This window comes from Acipenser ruthenus, chromosome 3 (assembly GCF_902713425.1).
Source record: "Acipenser ruthenus chromosome 3, fAciRut3.2 maternal haplotype, whole genome shotgun sequence".
In the NCBI taxonomy this organism is placed as follows: domain Eukaryota; kingdom Metazoa; phylum Chordata; class Actinopteri; order Acipenseriformes; family Acipenseridae; genus Acipenser; species Acipenser ruthenus.
In genome coordinates, this window is record NC_081191.1 from 6,945,223 (window position 1) to 6,968,819 (window position 23,597).

The following is a 23,597-nucleotide window of genomic DNA, read 5'->3' on the forward strand; positions in this document are numbered from 1 at the left end:
GTTTGAATTCTATCACCATGGGGACCAGAGGTTTGCTACTTGGCCATTAGGTGGCATGGTCTCATAGCTCCAGTTGCATTTGATTGGATTAATGAAGGAGATGGGAGCCAGCCATTTGAATCTGTAGAAATATGTCCGAATTTGTAGATCTCCTTTGCTGTACGTGGAAAAAAAACAGACGGTATATATATATATATATATATATATATATATATATATATATATATTAAGCAATAGAATACATTTCAATTTTCCATTAATTAACAAATATCCAATATCCAATAATCATGAGCATTACAAGTATCCTCAGAGAAGCATTTACTCAACCCTCTCTTTGCCAGAGCAACACACAGCTGAATTACAATGATTCTCCTGGCTCTGAGAATGTATACAGCAGCAGCAGCAGATGTCAGGTGATGAAAGATCAATACAGCAGCTAACTGAACAGAGGAGAAGAGCATTCCAAAACTTTCTAGCTAGATCCTGCCAGGTTTTCATCTTTCCCTCTTATTTTTCAGTGACAAAGTGTTCTTAAGCTCAGGACTGCCCAGTCCCTGACCACATTCCGGCGCCTCCTTAAGACTCACCTCTTCAAACAGCACCTGTAGAACTCCTCTGTTTGTATCCTGGGACACTATCACTCTTCATGTAAATGTGCTTTATTTTGCTCTTATCTGCCCCCTATTTTACTGCATTTAATCCTGTACTTTATAATACTGTAATCTGCCAAGTGTTTAACCTGTAGTACTTTGTATTTAATCATATCCTGATGTAACCATCACTTATCTGCTGTATTATTGAATTTTGGTTTGTCACACTTGTACTTTGCTTGAACAAAAGTTATTGTATTTCTTACTCTTATTGTATTACTTGTATTGTAACACTTGAAATGTATTTGCTTACGATTGTAAGTCGCCCTGGATAAGGGCGTCTGCTAAGAAATAAATAATAATAATAATAATATGTAGGCCTACTGTGTATTATATATGGCGCTTGTGATGAATTTAATTAGTTGTCATTTCCACATTTGGGATAACTGAAAGTGCACATTTTAATGTATCAGTACATACAATATTTTCCTTTTACTAACACAACTATTAAGAAAAAAACCAACTTTTTTTTTACTGAGCATTGAACATTGAAACATAAGCAGTTATCTGACTTGTGAAACTTGCTAAGGGCATCCTTCAGGTGCATATATTGCATGTCTCAGAATCTCAAGGTATATTGAGGCGTCTTAAGACATAATTCTAAAGAAGCGGTTAATTGATTGTGATGAAACTGGTCTGGACATTATTTAGCACAAGTTATACAGTTCATGTCTTTTTGCTAATACAAATCTACAGGTATTATCATTAACCTCACCTCAACTTCCACCAATTAGTTTTTAATACCTGGTAGATTGTGTGGTACAATTTTAAACACATGTTCTTCTGAATATTTAATTTAAAATTGCAATAGTGTAATACATTAATTTATGAAAATTGTAAAACCATATTATTTACTGTCATAGAATTTTAAAGTGTTTTTGTTTTTCAGTATTACTAAATATACCACTTTTGAGAATTTTGAAGTGATGGATGTATCACACAATTTGTGCACTTTTCAACCAAGGCAGAATGTTCTACTGCAGAGAACATTGAGCTTTCAAAGTCAAAACTGGGCTGTGCCTGAGTGGGGTCCTGTTTTGTGTCTCTGAAACACTCTGTTATGTTAGTGACTTCCAGTGTCTGGATACTTCCACAATGAAAGCAGACTTCTTTCATCTTCCAGACGTCTGTCTGATTGGGAGCTGTGCTAAATCCCGTTTCAGGTGGTAACTTGCTAAGAATAATATGTATGGCTATTATTACAACCCAGAATATTACTTGCAGTCAAGTTTTTGAGTGATCAGCTGCTGATTGAATTACATATTAGATTATTACCCTATGCTGTGGAAGAGTAATAACTCTGGCATGTTGCTTGTTGACAGCCTTTATGTGTGACGTTTATATTCTCTGTTATGAAATTATGGCGAGAGCCCATAGCAAATTATTTCACAGCATTAAACACAATATGAAACATTTAATGTAACAGGCCGGCGCAAGTGGAGCCCTCCCTGTTAACAAAAGAACATGTTACATATTATTTTTATTAATGACTTGACTTCAATTTGTCATCATTATTATTATGGTTAGCGGCAGGTAATAATTGTAGTCCCGACTATGCCACCCTCTTTAGTTTCTATACAGAGGTGAGAGATCCCCTAGAATATCTAATTAATTACACCCAGATATAAAGGCAAACCAGAATAAAGTAGTTCCCTAGATATTCTAGGGGATCTCTCACCTCTGTATAGAAACTAAAGAGGGGGCGTAGTCAGGGCTATAATTATTACCTGCTGTTAACTGTAGTAGTAATGATGACACACTTAAAGTCAATTAATACAACAGATATATATATATTTATTTTAGGAACAGGGCAGGCTCTGCTCACACCAAACCTCTGTTACATGAACACTCTTCACAATCATTTTAATTTTGCTTTTGGAATGTTTTAGCTGCAGTATCAAGGCAATATGCTGTATATGTTTAGATTCGTGAAAAGAAAGCTAAAAAGAGAGTTTAGTCTTTAATATAAAAATGCATGAGTAAAAAATAGGGAATTTTTTATTATTATTATTATTATTATTATTATTATTATTATTATTATTATTATTATTATTTATTGTTTTACTTAGTAATCTGAAAAAGGGAAAGAAAATGTAACAATCTGCTTGCATTTATACTAACTACTCTTGGACAAGTTGACATATTCTTAAGAATTAGAAAGAGAAAAGAATCAGACATATTATATAAAACAGGCTTTCTTGGAAAACATTTTCAATCAAATTAGTTTGACTTCATTTTGGCTTATTACCTTTTTATGGCAAAGACTGTGCTGACAGAAAGTTTTAAAACATAAGTTTTGAAGTATTGGATTTCTTTTGTACTAGTTGGGAACAGTGTGCCCTCACACATGTCAAGGTTTCAGTACAGAGTCACTACGTGGCTCCATTTTGAAACAAATGGAAATCAACTTTTAGTAACGTCAGGGCTCCGAAACAAACAGCCAATTAACAACATATGTGAATTCCATAACGAGGCTCCAGAGACACATGGCCTGCCTCTGATTACAGTCTAAAAAACTGGCCTCAATGCCATCCACATTTACACAGAAACAACAATCTGATGACAAAAGAATAGCAGCTGTGGGCATGCAAAGGAAATTATTTGCAACAGACTCTCAATTAAACACAGGGATTGATCAAAGTGTTATCTTTATGGAAGGCCTGTTTTGAAGTAGACAGGAAATTTTCCTATTTTAAATGTACAGTGCTTGCTTCTTTTGGCATGCAAGACCTAAATAAAATAATAAACTGGAGATTGAATCATTCAATAAATTATGATTTATGTATCAAAGATAATCTAGAACTACAAACAATATTTGTTTTTAGATATCAATCTTGGAATATTAACATATTTCAATAACAATGCATGGGAGCTCAGTTTAATATATACAATATATATACAGAAAAAAACGGGATTATCTGTAGTGTTCTTTAAATCGTTTTACTTGCTCACTTCAAACAATACATTTTATCCTACAAATGGCTGCTTAGTTTAAAAACTGAAACCAGTTAATCACACCATTTTAGTAATGTCCATATATATATATATATATATATATATATATATATATATATATATATATATATATATACACACACACACACACACACACATATATATATATATATATATATACACACACACATATATATATATATATATATATATATATATATATATATATATATCTCTATCAAAGTGTGGAGAAAATGTCCCCACAAAGATAGCAAAAAAAAAACGACATTGTGGGGACGTCCCCACTGTGTAAAACACGTTTTTAAGAACTAAATATGCCTTAAAAAAAAAAAAAAAAGTGCCAAAATATTTAGTTTGTTGTCGACTTTCACCCTGTGTGGAGTTTTGTCTGACTGGAGTTAGAAATAGTAAATCAAAATATAGTTGAGAGTCAATGAGAAGTCCCCACAAATATAGGAATGCAAATGTGTGTGTGTGTGTGTGTGTGTGTGTGTGTGTGTGTGTGTAGTATGCCAGTATTATGCTTCATAACAGATTATTTTTACATTTATATTGTAAAGATGAATTGCAAACTCTCTTGCAAATTTAAAATGCTAAGTTTTCTTTTAAACTTGCTATCAACTTCAGAACATTTCCATTCTAATAGGTTATATTGCAGATATGAGCCTCAAACTAGAAAGCTTTGAATAATTCAAACATTCTAGGCATTCACAAAAGGCATATTCATTTGTAAAAACATTTAAAACATTGTAGACCCAATTGAAAATAATATAACCAGTTATACAACTAGAAATAAACAATTAATAAAATATTGGGGACAATGTTCACAAAGTATTTACCATAGTGTTACATTTGCAGCATTTTTTAAAAGGAAAAAACAATTGCTAATGTAATTTATTTGAAGCTTTGTAAAGTCCGAATGTTGTTTTCTGATGTAAACATAGCACAGGGGTAGTTGCTTTGTGAATATAGTCCTAGGAATCTAAATTCTTAATCATTTTATAACATCATAGCTGTTTTTATTTCCTTTTTAAAGATTATGCAAAATAATGATTTGATGCAACAAACTTTGAAAATCTGACAGTTGTGTTTATTTTGTTTTGTTGACTCTATTTTTTATTTATTGTTTGGTTTATCTTCTCTTTCAGGAACAGAGATTATATATTTATATGATTGCACAATATTAATTTCAAATTTTACAGTTAATTCATGTATTTAACATTTTTGTTTACTGTGTAGTTTTAGTAATAAAAAATAGCAAATAAATAAAATGACTGGTTATTGTGCAAAAATGTAAGATTTGAAGAAAAATAGCACTGATTATATAAGTAACTGAGAAATTAAGATGAATTTTGCAGGCAGAAAAATACATCTATTTTGAATTAAAAGTTGTGGGTTCTTTGATCTCAATGCAAAATTTACTATCGAACTATACTTGATTTTTTTCTAGTATAAACATATTACCAAAACCAACTTTTGTTACCCAAGTGTATAAAACAAGTTGAAAATATTTGTAATGCAGTTGAATGTTAGTTAATATGCAACCTTTTTTTACTTTAAATAAAAAATCATGCCAATAAGGCTAAGATCAGTAAAGCTTTTCATTAAAAGCTTATTCTATTTAAAAAAAAAAAGAAACTTTAACACAATTTCTACTTTAAAGTATTTATTAGATTGAAAAAATAATATACGATTTGCATATAAAATGTATATATATCCAAAACTAATCAGTTTAAATAATTGAAGCAAAAAAAAATTTAGAATAATGATCATGGCAGTAAAAATTCACCTAAAAAAACATCCTGAGTTTAATGAATCTTTTTATTTAAATGTAAAAGCTCAGGCTGTGGGAAAATCTGTAGTGTGTGCAATGTGTGATTCCACACTCTTCTGAAACCTATTCAAAGGTTAATTGAAATTGTGTTAGGTTATTGAATTATTTAATTCACTTGAAGTATGTTTATTATGATTGTAGCTCATTAAACATGTTTAAAATACCTTTCTACTCTAAATAAATATTTTACTTCAAAATCTCAGCACTTATCTTGTCAAACATAATGCTATCTTTATTTTTAGTAACCCGACAAAGAATGTAACTTTTGATGTCAGCCCAACAATAATTACCTGTCAGTCACTTTCTACTTTAATGTGGATCTTCTTAGTTTCTTGGTTCATAGTTTTTACTCCTGAGCTAACAACATTATAACAAATATAACATAATTTCTACATCACTTTTACTTTCTGTTCTTTCTGCTTACTCTTATGATTTGCAAAATCAGACATTCTCCTATCAACAACAGAGTTATTAATACCCATGGTGATAAATGTGGGGCCTAGCTATCGGTTTTAAACTTTGTTTGTTTAATAATAAATACTGAACATTTTTTGACTATCATTCAGTTATTCTATCCAAAGTTGGATGATTTATGAGCATATGATTATTTTTTTCTCCCATATACATTGTCACGAATTCTCAAAATGTTCCAAGAAAATAGCCAGAGGGTATTTCATTTTACAACTCTTCCTACCTCAGAGGGGTAATCAAGTGAAAGAAACGTGTAAATACTGCCGCTCCACTTATACTGATGCGGTGCAGGTCAGAGCATTTTATTAAGCCTGAGTGATCAAGAAGAAAGAGGTGAGATAAGAATGGTTCACTATGCACTTACCACCCCAGTACACAACTCCTTCTACTCACTATGCACTTACCACCCCATTACACAACTCCTTCTACTCACTATGCACTTACCACCCCAGTACACAACTCCTTCTACTCACTATGCACTTACCACCCCATTACACAACTCCTTCTACTCACTATGCACTTACCACCCCATTACACAACTGCTTCTACTCACTATGCACTTACCACCCCATTACACAACTCCTTCTACTCACTATGCACTTACCACCCCAGTACACAACTCCTTCTACTCACTTTGCACTTACCACCCCATTACACAACTCCTTCTACTCACTATGCACTTACCACCCCAGTACACAACTCCTCCTACTCACTATGCACTTACCAGCCCATTACACAACTCCTTCTACTCACTATGCACTTACCACCCCATTACACAACTGCTTCTACTCACTATGCACTTACCACCCCATTACACAACTCCTTCTACTCATTTTACATTCTGCCTTATGAGTTCATTTTAGACCTATCCCAAAACTGAAAGAAGTGAAGAAGTAGAAGTGTCATCCCTTCTGCTCTTTTGATTAGATCTTGCATACTGAAAGGAGTTTCAAACACCTGCCTAGTGCGCAGTAGGGGGTGCGGAGTGTCTTTTGAATTCAGTGCACTGGATAATTTAAAAGAAGGACAAAATCAGCCTTTAACTGGTACCATATTTTTAACAGCTTTTACAATTCTGGAATCCACCAACCACTGGAGCCCCAGCATACAGAGTGCATTTTGTGCAGAGTGAGCAGAGGATAGCAGCCTCTGTGGATCTCCTAATGGACACCATTCTGGAATAATATACAAAACTCAACCCCGAGACATGTGTCTTCAATTTGAAATAATTCAGTAATCATGTTTTACCAGAAACTGATTACACAAAATGGGATGTTTCAACTCTCAGACGCTGGATGAAATTTAAGGCCACAGAAAAGATAATATGTGTGCTGATTATAAATTCCAGATAGCAGAGAAGGATTGGGTCAGCACACAATATTAACTGTTTCTTTTGAGCTTTTTTCTTCTAGCGTTCACTGTGGCTCTGTTTCACGCCACACATTATGCAGAGCCTTTGACATTGAAGGCCATATCAGATCTATTCTGTGTTTGGCATTAGTGCTTTTAAGAAATTCCATGAGAAGGAGGCCAACCTGATACCATGCTGCTCAGAGGCTGCCGCAGTGTAGTTTGATGGGGAAACTGAATCCTTGTTACACACAAATCTGATAATGAGAGGTTGAGACCAGTTGTCAGGCAGGCTGTGGCTGATGCATCATGCCATTTGACTCAAGGCTCTTTTGGAAGGATTCCAGTAATGTTGTACACAATTTAAAATAACAAATATAACACAATTTAAAATATTTCGTACTGCTTGGTAAAAACATAATAATAATAAAAAAAACCCCTGCCAGTTTCACTAAGCTCTCCCACAAGGTCTACAGCTCTGGTCAAACATTTTGCATCAGCTAGAATTTCAGAATTGAGACACAATTAAAATATATATATTTTTTATTTAACATGTATCATGTAATCAAATAAATTACAAAATTATATTGCAAAAGTCATAATAGTAGTACAGGATTTGATGTTAGATTTCAAAATGTCAAATTGTTTAATTTTTATATATACCAGGGCTCTACGCTAACTTGCAACCAGAAAAAAAAATCCAGATTGCCTGGAGTGAAATTTAGGTTGCCCGAAAAAATAAACATTGCTATTTTGTTAAAATGTATTTTTTTTATTTACCAAGCAGACACCCTTATCCAGGCCAACAAACATTGAACATTTCATTGTGATATATAGCATCACTTTCAGTCACAGATGTACGTTACTTCAGTTCAGACTTTCATATAGTCTGTCCGATGAGCCCTTTCCCCTGCTCTCCACCATCTGTTCCACTTAACCTGGAATTTGCGTTGCTGTTTCTCCTCATACGAAATCTCCGCACCCCCTTTACCAGCAGCCTGTGGCACAGTAGAGACTGATGTCGATGTCGAGCGGATATACAGTCCTCTTGTTGATCGCCTCTTTCCTTCGTTTTTTTGGAAGGGGTGAATCAAAATTGAAAAGGTCTCTTCTGACTCATTTTTTTTACATACTCGGTTATAATGGGTCGAACCGTATAGTTTATACAGATAACGGTGAGAATGTTGTGTTTCCGCAACGTCATGCACGACTAATCGAATCATATTATCAGATCGTCCACGTGGGGATTGAGAGAGGAACAGTAGAAGTCAGTTCTGTTTTTATATTTAGACAGGTTCTGATCTGATAATGAACACAATTGTGGTTGCCCGCCTCAGGCAACTAATTCTCTCTGGCTCCATTTTCAAGTTGCCCGGGGGTGAATTTTGGTTGCCCTAGGCAACCGGGCAACCGTTAGTGTCAAGCCCTGTATATATGTATATGGAAAACTACAAAGCACTATGTAATTCAATATGTTAATGTAACATTATTCTGCAGGTTTAATTCGAGTTTATGAAGCAAATTTAGTTCATTCTATAGGGTGATGCAAAAGATTTGGCCATAGCTGTAACATGTGAAGACTTTATTATTTATAAATACTTTATTAAAATGTTAGAGATGTTTAATTGAGTATGTAAACTGTGCTTTATAAGGATTTAAAATGTGGGACTTTTTCTGCTGCACAAGCTGCTGAAAATAAATTACACTTGACCCAGCATCCACACTTTATTTAAACGGAATCCTAAGCACTTTTTTAAGTGCAGCAGCATCCACAATTGCAGATTAAACATACAAAATACCAAAACATGATTTGTATTAAAATAGATTATATTTTTTTTGCACATAGTCTCAAGTGGCCAAATGGTATAACTGCAGTTCCTTCAGCTGGTTATTAGATGGTGTATTTAGGGTGTGTGTTTAGCCAAGGTGCTGGTAATCACACTTGTATGTGTATTTCTTCTAAGCTGGATCTTCCAGCTAGAGAGAGTGGCTGACACAGTAGGGGGCTTGGACCTTGTTTGCTAATTCTTCTTCTCAAAGTCCATTTTAGGTATGAATTGAGATCCAGTTTTCTGAGGAATGGCTAATAAATGCAAATTAGACATCACTGGAGTAAGGTATACGTTGGAACAATTTAAAATAATCAGGTGTGTGTGTTATAAAAGCTGTAGGTCTCAGTAGGGGTACAACACATTCTCTGCTCGACCCCCTCCAATCCGGTTTTCACCCGGCACACTCCACTGAAACTGCTCTTCTCTCTGTCACTAACTCTCTACTCTCTGCCTGTGCCGCCTCCCTCTCCTCTGTCCTAATTCTCCTCAACCTCTCTGCTGCCTTTGATACAGTTGACCACTCTATTCTCCTGTCCTCCATCGCTGACCTGGGACTCCGGCAATGCTCTTGCCTGGTTATCCTACCTGTCAGATCCCAAGTACCGGATGTCCTGGCATGGCTCACCCTCTGTCTCTTGCTCTCTTTTTACTGGCGTCCCCCAAGGCTCAGTCCTGGGACCCCTCCTGTTTTCTCTCTACACTCGCTCCGTATGTCCCCTCAGTTCCTCCCATGACTTCTCGTATCATTTCTATGACTCCCACATCTCCTCCCATATCTCTACCTGTCTATCGGTTATCTCCTCCTGGACGCACTCGCATCATCTTAAACTCAACCTCTCCAAATCAAAAATCCCCCCCCCCCCCATTCCTCTTGAATCCACCACCCTCTCTCCCTTCTCATCCACTAAGAGCCTTGGTGTCACCCTCAACCCCTCCCTCTCCTACTCTCAGCACATCTCTACTCTGGCACGCTCCTGTCGCTTTTTCCTCAGCAACATATGCAGAATTTGCCCCTTCCTCACTGACTACTCCACGCAGCTCCTAGTTCAGGCCCTGATCCTGTCCCACCTTGACTACTACAGCTCCCTCCTGGTCAGCCTCCCTGCTTCCACTATCCATCCACTCCAAAACTCTGCTGCTCGCCTTGTCGTTTCCCTTCCTCGTTTCTCCCACGCTGCTCCGATCCCTCCACTGGCTCCCTATCGCCGCTAGCATCCAATTCAAAACTTGTGTACTTGCCTATCGCTGTCTCGACCTTTCTGCACACAGACTATTATTTCTCCCTACACCCCCCTCTCGCCCCCTCCGCCACTGGCATATTAGCTGTACCCCCCCTCCGCTCCCCCGCCTCAGAGCCCGCTCCTTCTCCACACTTGTCTCTCAGTGGTGGAACGACCTACCCACAGATATCAGGACTGCTCAGTCCCTGACCACCTTTCAACACCTGTTCAGACAGCATTTGTAAACCTCACAACTCTCGACTATACTGGACTATATGGCACCCAACTGCATCAGCACTTGCATCATCTTGTACTTGCACTTAACTGCTCCACACTTTGCTGTATTTTACTACTGCTCTCAATCATAATTATACTTTCTCTATCTTGTACTTGAGTTTACTCTTAAAGGTAACCGTAGTCACATTTTCTGATCTTATCCATTTATTGCACTTACTAGCTCTAAATGGAATTTACTCTTAGAACCAAACATTTTTAAGTCTAACTGCTCTTAGTTGTAATCGAAAAATGATTTACTGTATTTCTTTCTGTTCCTAACAAAGGTTGGAAAGAAATACAACTGTTTTTACTTCCATAGGCTGTATTCCAAACTCCCCATGCTCCTCCAGGATTTATACAGTGACTTCTCAGGAAAAGGAGTTCTCATCTTTATACTAATTCAAAGTGATATGCCAGGAGACCCGGTTAGTTATTTCTTAGCAAGGCTGCAGGTATTATGTGATTATTCCCATCTGTAGCCAACTCTGTGAAAGATGCTGCAATTACATCATTTCTAATATGAAACAAATGGTGCAGCTGTAAACAGGGGCCCAGCAGTATGTGAATTATGACCCTTGGAGCCAAAAATAGACACTATAAATCAAAATATTTATTAAAGATTAAAGTCACCTTTGAAGCACAGGTGTTAAACCCTGCAGAACATTTAAAAGGGTGCAGCTTAGCAATTTGCACATATGTTAATGTATAATTTGCTCAGTAAAGAGAACTAAGCTTACAAAGGAGGAAACATCATAATATAGTTTTATGGTCCCACTATATCCACCAAGATTTTGAAACCTCTCCATCGTAGGGGGATTAAAAATTGAACTAGTGAAATGGATTCTTCAGATCCCAAACACAGAATGTAAACCACAGTGTTCAAAAACCTTTCTGTATGCGCTTGTATGACTCCCCAACTTTCTGACCTTCTTACATTTTTAATATGACCTGAAAGTAATACTCTGAGGATCACAGAACTTAATGCCATTAGCATCCTGCAATGTCGTCTCATTGTCTACATGCGTCAGGAGACTGAGTATCCACATGCATTTCATTCCGTTCTATTCACTCTAGTCCTGCACAATTAGACAGTTACAAGTGAGATCTGGCCATGGGTTCATGTTTCTAAGCAGATATTGATCTGGTAATGCATGGTTTTTATCAACGTAGTTTTCATTTTCCTGGGACCATTTTAATACATGTGTTAGTTAGACGGGGGCTGATTTTAGATTAAGGAAGTATAAGGGTAGCTGGCATTAAAGACTTTTGACATCAACATTGGGAACAAAGTCAGTTTTTAGTAAAAATTACTTTACTTTTAACAGATAGTGATATATTTTACTACCCCCGAGGCCTGAAAATGTGCTTTCGGTGGTGTAAAAATAATATGTTTTTAATTTAAACACAATAAGCCAATTGTTGCCAGGGGTTATTAAAACATAATAACAGTGAGTCTTTCCACATTATTGGCAACACCTTTTTTAAATCATTACAGCATATGATTAGGTTATTATATGTTCAGACATTGTGACAATGTTTTTTTCCCAAGTTGGAGATTTTGTTCACTTTCTTACTACATTACTAGAATTGTGGCAGTAAGCATACCATCGCAGCATCTCTGGGGTCAGACTAGATACACGATAGCATTTGTTTACTCAGGCCGTGGTATTAGGAGATATGTCATTTTTGTGTGAATGGGCTGTCCCGCAAAATATTTTATATACATATAAAATATAATATCTATTCTCTATTATAGAGAACACAATCTGTTGCACTTTTGTATCACTCCAGAACAATAACACATTCCTGTCTTCCCATGTCGCATGAGTGGCTGTCCATAGTGATGATGTTATGGCAAGTACCAAGAAAACTACAAGGGTGTTTGCCTTATACCACAAATCATGCCAATGTGTGCCAGTGGGTGTTCTGGGGGTTCTGCAATTGTGTGGTTCATTGTGAACCATTATGAAGGACCCCAATAAAACAAGTCATTCACAAGTTCTTAATGAACACACTTTATTGTTAATCACATACGCATTCAACTCTCCACTGATTCCTTCCTGAATAACCTTCCTACCAGACCCCATATCCCTGTAATAAGGTTCCCACCTACTACATTACACAACAATAACAATAACCTAACCCTAAACCTAAGGTTTGTGAGGTATTGGCCATAACTTTAAATATACACAACAATAACTTAACCCTAAACCTAAGGTTCATGGGGTACTGGCCATGCATCACCAATTAATTCTCACAGGGTAATCACTATGTTCAGTGTTCTCCCCCTCCCACACCCTGTTTATGGTCACGTGGTAAATTACGAGTTATGCAGACAGCACTACCCTGTGTGAGTTACCCTGTGAGAGCTACGCTGTGTGAGTTACCCTGCGAGAGCTACGCTGTGTGAGTTACCCTGCGAGAGCTACGCTGTGTGAGTTACCCTGCGAGAGCTACGCTGTGTGAGTTACCCTGCGAGAGCTACGCTGTGTGAGCTACCCTGCAAGAGCTACGCTGTGTGAGCTCCCTGCGAGAGCTACGCTGTGTGAGCTACCCTGCAAGAGCTACGCTGTGTGAGCTCCCTGCGAGAGCTACGCTGTGTGAGCTACCCTGCGAGAGCTATGCTGTGTGAGACCCTGCGAAAGCTACGCTGTGTGAGCTCCCTGCGAGAGATACACTGTGTGAGCTACCCTGCGAGAGCTACGCTGTGTGAGTTACCCTGCGAGAGCTACGCTGAGTGAGCTACCCTGCGAGAGCTACGCTGTGTGAGCTACCCTGCGAGAGCTACGCTGTGTGAGCTACCCTGCGAGAGCTACGCTGTGTGAGCTACCCTGCAAGAGCTACGCTGTGTGAGCTCCCTGCGAGAGCTACGCTGTGTGAGCTACCCTGCGAGAGCTATGCTGTGTGAGACCCTGCGAAAGCTACGCTGTGTGAGCTCCCTGCGAGAGCTACGCTGTGTGAGGTACACTGTGTGAGTTACCTTGCGAGAGCTACACTGTGTGAGCTACGCTGTGTGAGCTACCCTGCGAGAGCTACGCTGTGTGAGCTACCCTGCGAGAGCTACACTGTGTGAGCTACGCTGTGTGAGCTACCCTGCGAGAGCTACGCTGTGTGAGCTACGCTGTGTGAGCTACCCTGCGAGAGCTACGCTGTGTGAGCTACCCTGCGAGAGCTACGCTGTGTGAGTTACCCTGCGAGAGCTACGCTGTGTGAGCTACCCTGCAAGAGCTACGCTGTGTGAGCTCCCTGCGAGAGCTACGCTGTGTGAGCTACCCTGCAAGAGCTACGCTGTGTGAGCTCCCTGCGAGAGCTACGCTGTGTGAGCTACCCTGCGAGAGCTATGCTGTGTGAGACCCTGCGAAAGCTACGCTGTGTGAGCTCCCTGCGAGAGCTACGCTGAGTGAGCTACCCTGCGAGAGCTACGCTGTGTGAGTTACCCTGCGAGAGCTACGCTGAGTGAGCTACCCTGCGAGAGCTACGCTGTGTGAGCTACCCTGCGAGAGCTACGCTGTGTGAGCTACCCTGCGAGAGCTACGCTGTGTGAGCTACCCTGCAAGAGCTACGCTGTGTGAGCTCCCTGCGAGAGCTACGCTGTGTGAGCTACCCTGCGAGAGCTATGCTGTGTGAGACCCTGCGAAAGCTACGCTGTGTGAGCTCCCTGCGAGAGCTACGCTGTGTGAGGTACACTGTGTGAGTTACCTTGCGAGAGCTACACTGTGTGAGCTACGCTGTGTGAGCTACCCTGCGAGAGCTACGCTGTGTGAGCTACCCTGCGAGAGCTACACTGTGTGAGCTACGCTGTGTGAGCTACCCTGCGAGAGCTACGCTGTGTGAGCTACGCTGTGTGAGCTACCCTGCGAGAGCTACGCTGTGTGAGCTACCCTGCGAGAGCTACACTGTGTGAGCTACGCTGTGTGAGCTACCCTGCGAGAGCTACACTGTGTGAGCTACGCTGTGTGAGCTACCCTGCGAGAGCTACGCTGTGTGAGCTACCCTGCGAGAGCTACGCTGTGTGAGCTACCCTGCAAGAGCTACGCTGTGTGAGCTACCCTGCGAGAGCTACGCTGTGTGAGCTACCCTGCGATAGCTGCGCTGTGTGAGTTACCCTGCGAGTGCTATACTGTGTGAGCTCCCTGCAAGAGCTGGTAAGGTTATAAATATATTATTTGTATATTTAACATGAAAATAGGAGCCTGACAACGTACCACTTCTAATCTGACGGCGTACCACTTTCTGACATTACACAGGTCAAGTTTTGGTGCGTGTACCACATTCTGACAATGTATCACTTTCTAACACTACACCGGCTCTATAGTCCAGATCACTCCTTCTATCGAAGTGAAAAACAACGTCCACAAACTGAACTTGAAGCTTATCTATAAACTTCTGGTACATTCAAACAGTATTCCAATTCCAATTCCAAAAGAAAAGAATATAGTGACAGACAAGTTGAAAAAGGCATGCACATAGAATAATCTAACTAGAAAAAATAAATCACAATCATTCTTTTTTTTGTATTTTTATTTTTTTATTATTTGTGCATTTTTCCTGAGGGATATCAGACAATGTCCGTTAGGTAAACTGTTCCCCCTCTACTACCACTAGTTTAGTGAAAATTGATTTGAGTTTGTTTCAAGGACTCGCGACTCGAGACTCGGACTGGAATGATAGTGATTCGGATTCGAGGTCTGAGGACTCGACTACAAGTCTGATATATATATATATATATATATATATATATATATATATATATATATATATATATATATATATATATATATATATAATTACACGCAATCCTCTAAATGTTTGTGGTTAGCATTATAATATATAGTCCTGCTAAATGCATGCATAGTGATGCCAACGCCATTATAGCTAAACCGGCCCTATAGATTTGTATACTGCTTATTAAATAAACCCCTCTTCATGAAAATCCAATTTACCGCACAACATGAAAATCTTAAATGAATTAATTCAAGCACACAGAATGAGCTGCAGTATCTATTGTTCGCAAAACCTCAATTTTTTAATATAAAATAAAAATGGCATATGACTGTTTTATGAACATCTAGCCTGATGTTGTTATTTATTTATACATTGGTGAGTAGAAAACCCACAGTTAACATGCTGCATGGTCTAGATTAGACCGAAAAATGGGTTTAAGTTAAGCAGCTGCTACGTTGAAATTTGAAAAAGCCTTTTGACACCTTGTGGTTTAAATTGGTACGCTGCAATTAAGCTCATAGACCGGCCTTTTTTAAGACTTGTTTTCAGGTTTACATCTCAATAAACCAGTTTAAGTGGAACATTTCAATGTTTAAATATTTGGGGATTGGGCCTAAATAAACAGAATGGTAAAAACAACTAGTCATTGTATAGCAACATACACCTTTTTCCCTGTTTTTTTTTTTTTTTTTCCTTATTGAGAGGCACTTCAACTTTATTGTGTAATACCATACGAATTTCATTTACAAAGCAACACCCCTAGGTATTTTACAAACCAGCAAATTAACTAGGCTCTAGACTAGAGATTTCAAACTTTTTCAGAAAAAAATTATTTTAGAAAAAACATTTTAATAGGGAAAATACCAACTACATACTTATAAAGAAAAAAAAATCGTCTCCTTCGACATCCATATGCTGTATGTCCTTCTGCTACACCGTATTATTATATGCATTTCCTGGTAAATTAGTGATGTGGTTTCCATACAGGCCCTCAGGAGAACAATAGGAGTGAAGCCTGAGCCTTGACTGCTGGTATTGGATTCCCTCTCAGTGCACCCAGCTGTGGCGGTGATGAGAGGCTGTGCGGGCCCACACTGCAGGCGTCTGTCATTGCCCCTTCCCGACTCAGCGGTCCCCTTGCGCACACAGACTGTCACTGTTGTTTTTTGTTTGTCAGAAGTCAGGCAGATCACCCTTTTGCTTAGGAGAGCAACTGAACAAAAAAAAAAGCACACACACACAGCCACATTCACTGCAAAAACATTGTAGTGCACTGTATTGTTATACTTCAACCTCAGTGGTTATTGTTATCTGGGGTATATCTTGCTCCTTTCATTTTTTGTACTTGTTTACGGATGTTTTTTTGTTTTGTGTTTTGATAAAAAAAAAAGAGAGCAGAAAATAAACATAAACGCATTGTGTCTCTGATTTCAGCTAGCAGTGTTTAACTGTACACACTTTTTTTTTTTTTACACATGTCCTTGAAGGATTTTCTAAACTTTGGCCCCCTTCGTATGTTTTTCTTGTAGCTAGACTAAAAAAAATACATATTTAAATAGCTTACCAGGTAAAGGGGCCTATAATTTCACAACTGGAGAAACTATCAAATGTTGATTTAGGACTCTTGCTTACACCTCAGTTGATTCTAACTAACTTTAAAACATTCAGGTTGTTTCCTGGAGCAAAAATGTAGTAAATCTGTCCCATGGTACATAGATTTTCAAAGTTTGTAACACATTGTTGCAGCATCTGAATACAAATGTGTGTATACTAATAGCAATTATTTATATTACACTTCAAGTTATTATTATAGTGGCACAGATTTTGTTCTGGATTAGAAACTGTGTAAATCTGACCCAGTCTGTTTTCAGTGTTAAGGATTTGAAGGATGGTTTCATTTATAGAGTAACTAAATACCGGTAAAAATCACAACTGAAGAATATTTCCTTCTTACATTACATAGGAAGGCCACTTTTAATAATTTTGTGACATATTTACAAAGGTTCCGGTCCAGTGAAAAATATAAACCATATTTTTGTTTAAATTGGTAGGGGTTTTCATTTTTTTTTTTTTTTTTTACTGACTTTGTGTTTTGAAATTGTGCTTTACTTCTGACCATATATCAGACTCTTTACAAATATAACAGATACTAGATACAATTTAATTTAATACACTTATTTAAAAAGGACATATCTTACAATTGATTAAGGTTAATAACTTTGTTGAAGTCAGGTTTAACCCTAATTTTATTTCTAGTGTTCTAGAAATCGGTGTAGAAACCCCTACAATCAGAGTCTTAATTAAAAACTAGGGAAAAAAAAACTTGCAACTTTATACAGCCCTGAAAATGAACCCCCTTCTATTTATTTCCAAATAAACTTATTCGAAACAAGTAGACAAAAGGTTTTGACAAGTGCCTTCATTAGAGTACATTCAAATAAAAATGCAGTTTGCATTATTATCAGATCCCCAAACAAACTTAATTCACAGTTTAGAAACAAATGCTATTGAAACCAGAATTTAACAGAACTAAATAAACAAAACATTTGAAAACTGAGTAATTTTAACAAGAATATACAAATGTGCATAACTCAGGTATAAAGCAAGTTCATCTTTAACATTCTGAGATATTTTTGCTATTTTTTCAATCACTAGTTTACTAAATCTGGTCCTTCTGTAAGCAACTATGCAGTATTAACCATAATTATAGTAAAGAAAAAAGATTAATACAGAGTGCTACTTAGAGAAATAAAATTATATTATTTATTTATTATCTACAAGTTATTTATTATCCTTGTAAAAAAAATATCCCTGTCCTTGTAAATATTTGATTTATGCTGTAGACAGGGAAACAAAACAGCTAGGGAGATTTTAATAAAGGCCTGTTTTTTTTTTTTAAAGGTGTCTAAATCGCGTCTTTTAAATTTAGCATAAAATGGAAACGTAGTAAATTAATTTACCACCAAATAGTACATATAAGTGCTGTTAAAAATGTCTGAAGTCCAGACTTTATTGCACTGGGCTCCCCTGGTTATTAGATTGTTTGCATTTCATTCATAAAAAACACAAGAGAATTGCAATAGAATTGACATATAAAAAGTACGAGACAAAATAAATTGTTGCTGACTTGACAGCAACTTTAAAATGTGAATACAAGTTCTGTATATTAATCTTAAAAAATACTTTTTGATATGAAATGTTAAATGTCAGCAATCAGTGTTTCATGTTAGCAGTATTTTATTTTATTTTATTTGTCATGCTATATCTACATTAATATATGTTGGATGTAAGTTGGATCCTATTCACAAAGCTTTAGCTTTAATTATATATATATATATATTTATATATATATATATAGATAGATAGATAGATAGATAGATAGATAGATAGATTACTTAGGTCAGCAGTGAAAAACGAACCATCGTTCTTGGAAAGTGTGAATTTGACAACAGATGGTCCTCTCGCAATATAAACAAACAGAAACCCTGAAGGGAGAACACAGATATTTAGCATCCCTGCCATAAATCTTGGCTAGACTCCTGCCTTTAAATGTCACTGTTTTTAGGTGAAGGGCACCATTTTTACAGCGTTGCTCAAGCCAGCTGGAATTCCACTCCTCAGAATAGGGAGCAGTGCAATCTCTTTTTAATGACCACCAACCAGTCTGCTCTGGGGGACAAACAAGCAGAGTCAAGCATATACTTGACTATAGGAGGCTGTGTGGTCCAGTGGTTAAAGAAAAGGGCTTGTAACCAGGAGGTCCCCGGTTCAAATCCCACCTCAGCCACTGCCTCATTGTGTGACCCTGAGCAAGTCACTTAACCTCCTTGTGCTCCGTCTTTCGGGTGAGACGTATTTGTAAGTGACTCTGCAGCTGATGCATAGTTCACACACCCTAGTCTCTGTAAGTCGCCTTGGATAAAGGCATCTGCTAAATAAACAATATACTGGAAACATCTATACTACAGAACAAGGCCTTGCTTTAAAGCTAAAAATATCCAAGCCACGGATCAATTTTAAAACGTAAAACAAAAGCTTTTTGTGTGTGAATATTTCTAGGTGCTGATTGTATATCTGGTAGGATGATTCCATGTCTCATGTGGAGCTATAGGACTAAATTTTATATCATTGTCTACCGTGACATTTCATTAAAGCATGACCAGTAAAATCTCTCAAAAAGCATTTTCTGACCAACAAATTAGCTTTTTGTTCCAATGTTCCTACTGATAGCAAGATATAATAATAATAATAATAATAATAATAATAATAATAATAATAATAATATAAGGATTTGGACCCAGTACAGCTTGAAAATACCAGCTTGAAATTCTATGAGTTGCAACGACTGTCCAAAACAAATGCAAAAACCACTCCCCGGCTGCTTCTAAATACCTGAATTCACATACATTCTTAAAGAGTTTGTCAGACCATAAAAGACACGTTTAAAAAAACAAATATAAATATATATATATATATATAAAACATCATTATTATATCATCATATTAGGCATTCCTGTCATTCAAACTAAATGAAAAACAAACACATTTAATTTAATCCCCTTTTCATACCTTCTTGCTTTTCAAAATTTTCAATGTTTCTTTTCCCCCTTTTACAAAAACGTCCCTGTCTCAGTATGGTGATTTATTGAATACCAATAAATCACAAGTCCCTTGTAAAAAATCATGTTATAGTGAAGTCATTGTGTGTTTATTTTCTCCTGGTGATACAGTATGTGCTTCCTGTACAGTAACCCCCTTATTAACAACTACTACAGGATATGGCACAGTACAGCTTTTGCTAAACTGTACTTTTCTACTGTCTCACTTGGTTGTGTACTGTAGGTATTATGTGTTCATCCACATGTTTTGGGTTTTTTTTCCCAGTGCTTTTACATGTAAAGATATGTTGGTAACGCTTTATATTGTGTGGCATAAATTAATATTAAATAGATATGCAATTGCATATTAAATTAATGTTAAATTAATATTTAATAAATATGCAATAGCTGGTTTCTTGCTAAATGTTAAGCAAATGTCGATTGAAAATGTAATTGCATATCACGTCAATTTATATTACACTTTGTTAACCTTGAAAATATGTAATAATTTCCCATTGTTTACATGTCCTTATTGATAATACAGTTAATCTGACTTAAATGTTAATGGAAAGTAACAAGGAATAATAGAACGTAAATTTAAAATCAATTGCATATCTATTAAATATTAATTTAACATTAATTTAATATGCAATTCCATATGCATTTAATATTAATTTATGCCACACAATATAAAGTGTTACCAGTATGTTTTGTTTAGGTATATTTTTAGTTTATAGTTTTGTGCTGTAGGTTCCCTATTTGGAATTAGATTGTGGGTCATGTAGAGTAGACACGTATTGCTGCATAGCATGTACATCATTAAACTATATCTGTGGTAGTTGCATAGTAATTGTGTGTTTTATTAACTGTTTTTGTTGTTAGAGGTGTAATTCAACCACAGGAGGGCACTGTGTGCATGAAAAACAATGTGATGAATTGACAGTATTTACCACCAGAGGGTATAACTACTACGCACTGTCTATGGTAAGCCAATGGGTTATTTTTTACCCAGTTTCTATAGAAGGGAAAAAAAGTCTAATGTTTTCTATTTAAATTTGACCAAAAATGGAATGAATTGTACTAGGTACTGTACAGCTTTAGAAAAAAAGTAAGCACACATTGTCAGAAGAGCATTGCCCATTTTTAGTTATGACATCTCTAGTGGATACGCTGTTAATAACATAACCCTTTACACAACAAATGGCCAGCTGCAACTACCATGACATCCCAGCATGACAACTTGACAGGAATACTTGTCCTTCCAACAGACGCCTTTAAAGCTTTTCCCATAGCCTGTCAGGACTTTGGATTTTACCTTTTCTTGTTAATTGGCCTTTTTTTCTTTTTCTTTAAACCTTTCAACCTAGAAACAACATTGCTTTCAAGCTCACAGTTGTGTTAAATGCTGTGTGCCTCTTGACAATTGCTGTTCATCACCCTGTAATAAAGGTATGCTCTGATATCCTTTCAGCAAAAGCCATGGTAGTCAGCAAGGACTCAAGTGCAAATAACATAGGTTAGCAAATAATGTCTAGACAATCACTTTTCAACACAGGGGAGTTTTTCTTATAGTACTACCCATAAAGGCATGGTATGTTTCAGAACAATATTAGTTGATGAAGCAAACATGATTTGTTTAGCTGGGTTCACAGCACTCCCTTTCCAAAAAGCAAGGAGAACTCAATCAGTGACCTTTCAAAGAGGACTCATTTGAATACATTTTTTAATTTTAGACTTGCCTTTGCTGAGTGGATTTCCCCCTTCCCTGTTTTAACATACTGCATGTTCAGATTGAAGACATGCTTTCTTTTAGAAAGTATGTGAGTAACTAGGAAATCAATGGAGATGTAATGGTACCAATGAGAATAAGAAAAGGGGCTTTAATCTTCTATTCTTTTTAAAACCAGTCACTGAAGATACCAGTATCTTAGCTCTAAAAGAGCAGATACTCTGGCCTCTTTTCTTCTTCAAACCTTAACCTATTTCTGTCAAGTTGTCATGCAATTTTGCTCAGTGACAATTTATACTGTGCTAGGAAATCCCGCATGCCAGGTATTTGTACCAGTCCATGATTATTGAGCAAACAAAGCAATCTCATTTAAGATCAACTTGATTGGATGATACAACGCAAATAAGACAGACATTTCTTCTCTACCTGGAAAAGATGGCCCTCGATAACTACTAATGTCAACCATTAATGTTTATTATGTCTGCAAAACGTAAGGTATTTGGCTACCTATATGAAGACATATTTTATTTCAAACATCACAGTCAAAGTTAAGTAGTCAGTGAACCCAAATATGAATGGTTACGTTTAGAAAATTACTGGAATAATGCAAACTCCTGCTGTTTCTGATTCCCAGACCCCCCTGCTATTTATACTATATTCATTACTATATGAAATCGTAATGATTGTACAATAGTAGAATAAGATCATTTTAGCAGTATTCTGAACAACAATTTAACTACATTCATTCTTCCATGTTCTTTACCATTACAAAACATCTGACACATTACCTTTTTAAAAATCTATTTTTATACACCCCACATGGAGTACCGTTTTGCCTAAATTTCAAGGAGGTTCATGGTGGTTACTTTGTCCCATATACCCACTTCTAAAAAATACTAGTGCATTCAACTCCTGGCTCCTGCAGCTCACATTAGATCCAACCGACAGAAATTTTAAAACTAAACCGTCAGGAGTTTTTAACCAACAGGGAGGGACTACTGTACTGAATATTGAAACCGGAATTGCAGCCTGGTATTGCTAATAAATGCTACAAAGTTAATGTAAAAAAACAACACATTGTTTCTTTTACAGTTTATTTCAAATGCCTACGTCTCTTTTTGCTTCAGCAAAGAATAAGAAGCAGAAGTTTTTGTTCTCCTTTATATTATTCACAATCTGTAATCTAAGTCAGATCTTTTCACTCTCATCCCATGATTACTTGCCAATATTAAACATGTGCGAGAGTGAATGAATAACATGTACTCATTTCACCAGAACATATCAAATTATTATTATTTTCGTTAGTATTGGGAACTCATGGCACTAATGGTGACCTCTGTTTAAACATATCAAGCCTGTCAAGTAAGGTGTCATCCTCTAAAAGGTGTCCATTAATCAACTTGTCTAAAGATCCATAGGCTGAGCGTTCATCATAGGATGAAATTACATTACTGGGAGACTTCTTGAGAAACTCCACTCAGATCACACAATTCAGCTCTCTAATAGCTTTCTGAGTATTCTTTGAGATTGAGATTAATATCCTCAACTCTGCAAGCTTTCATTGTGATTAATATACATTTATCTTGCAGTCAGCATCAACTAATTGAATTTGCTAGTTAAGATTTCCTGCACAAGCAATCTTAGGTTTTTGACATATGTTGGAGGTATGAGTAACACTGTGTTTTGAATGAACTGGCTTTTAAATATTGGTGTAGCAGTGAAGAAAATAGATTTAATACTGCAATATGATGTGACAAAATATACCCTAGTTAATATATTATCCTTACTGGCTAGCCCTCTTGGCATCATTTAATGGAGAAAAAATATGTTTTGTTACAGCTAATGACCCATGGTCTGTTCTCTATGTGCTTTACTTGTTGTAGAGTAGTTGCTTTATTTTTTAATTAAATTATAATAATTGCATTTAAAAAGTTGT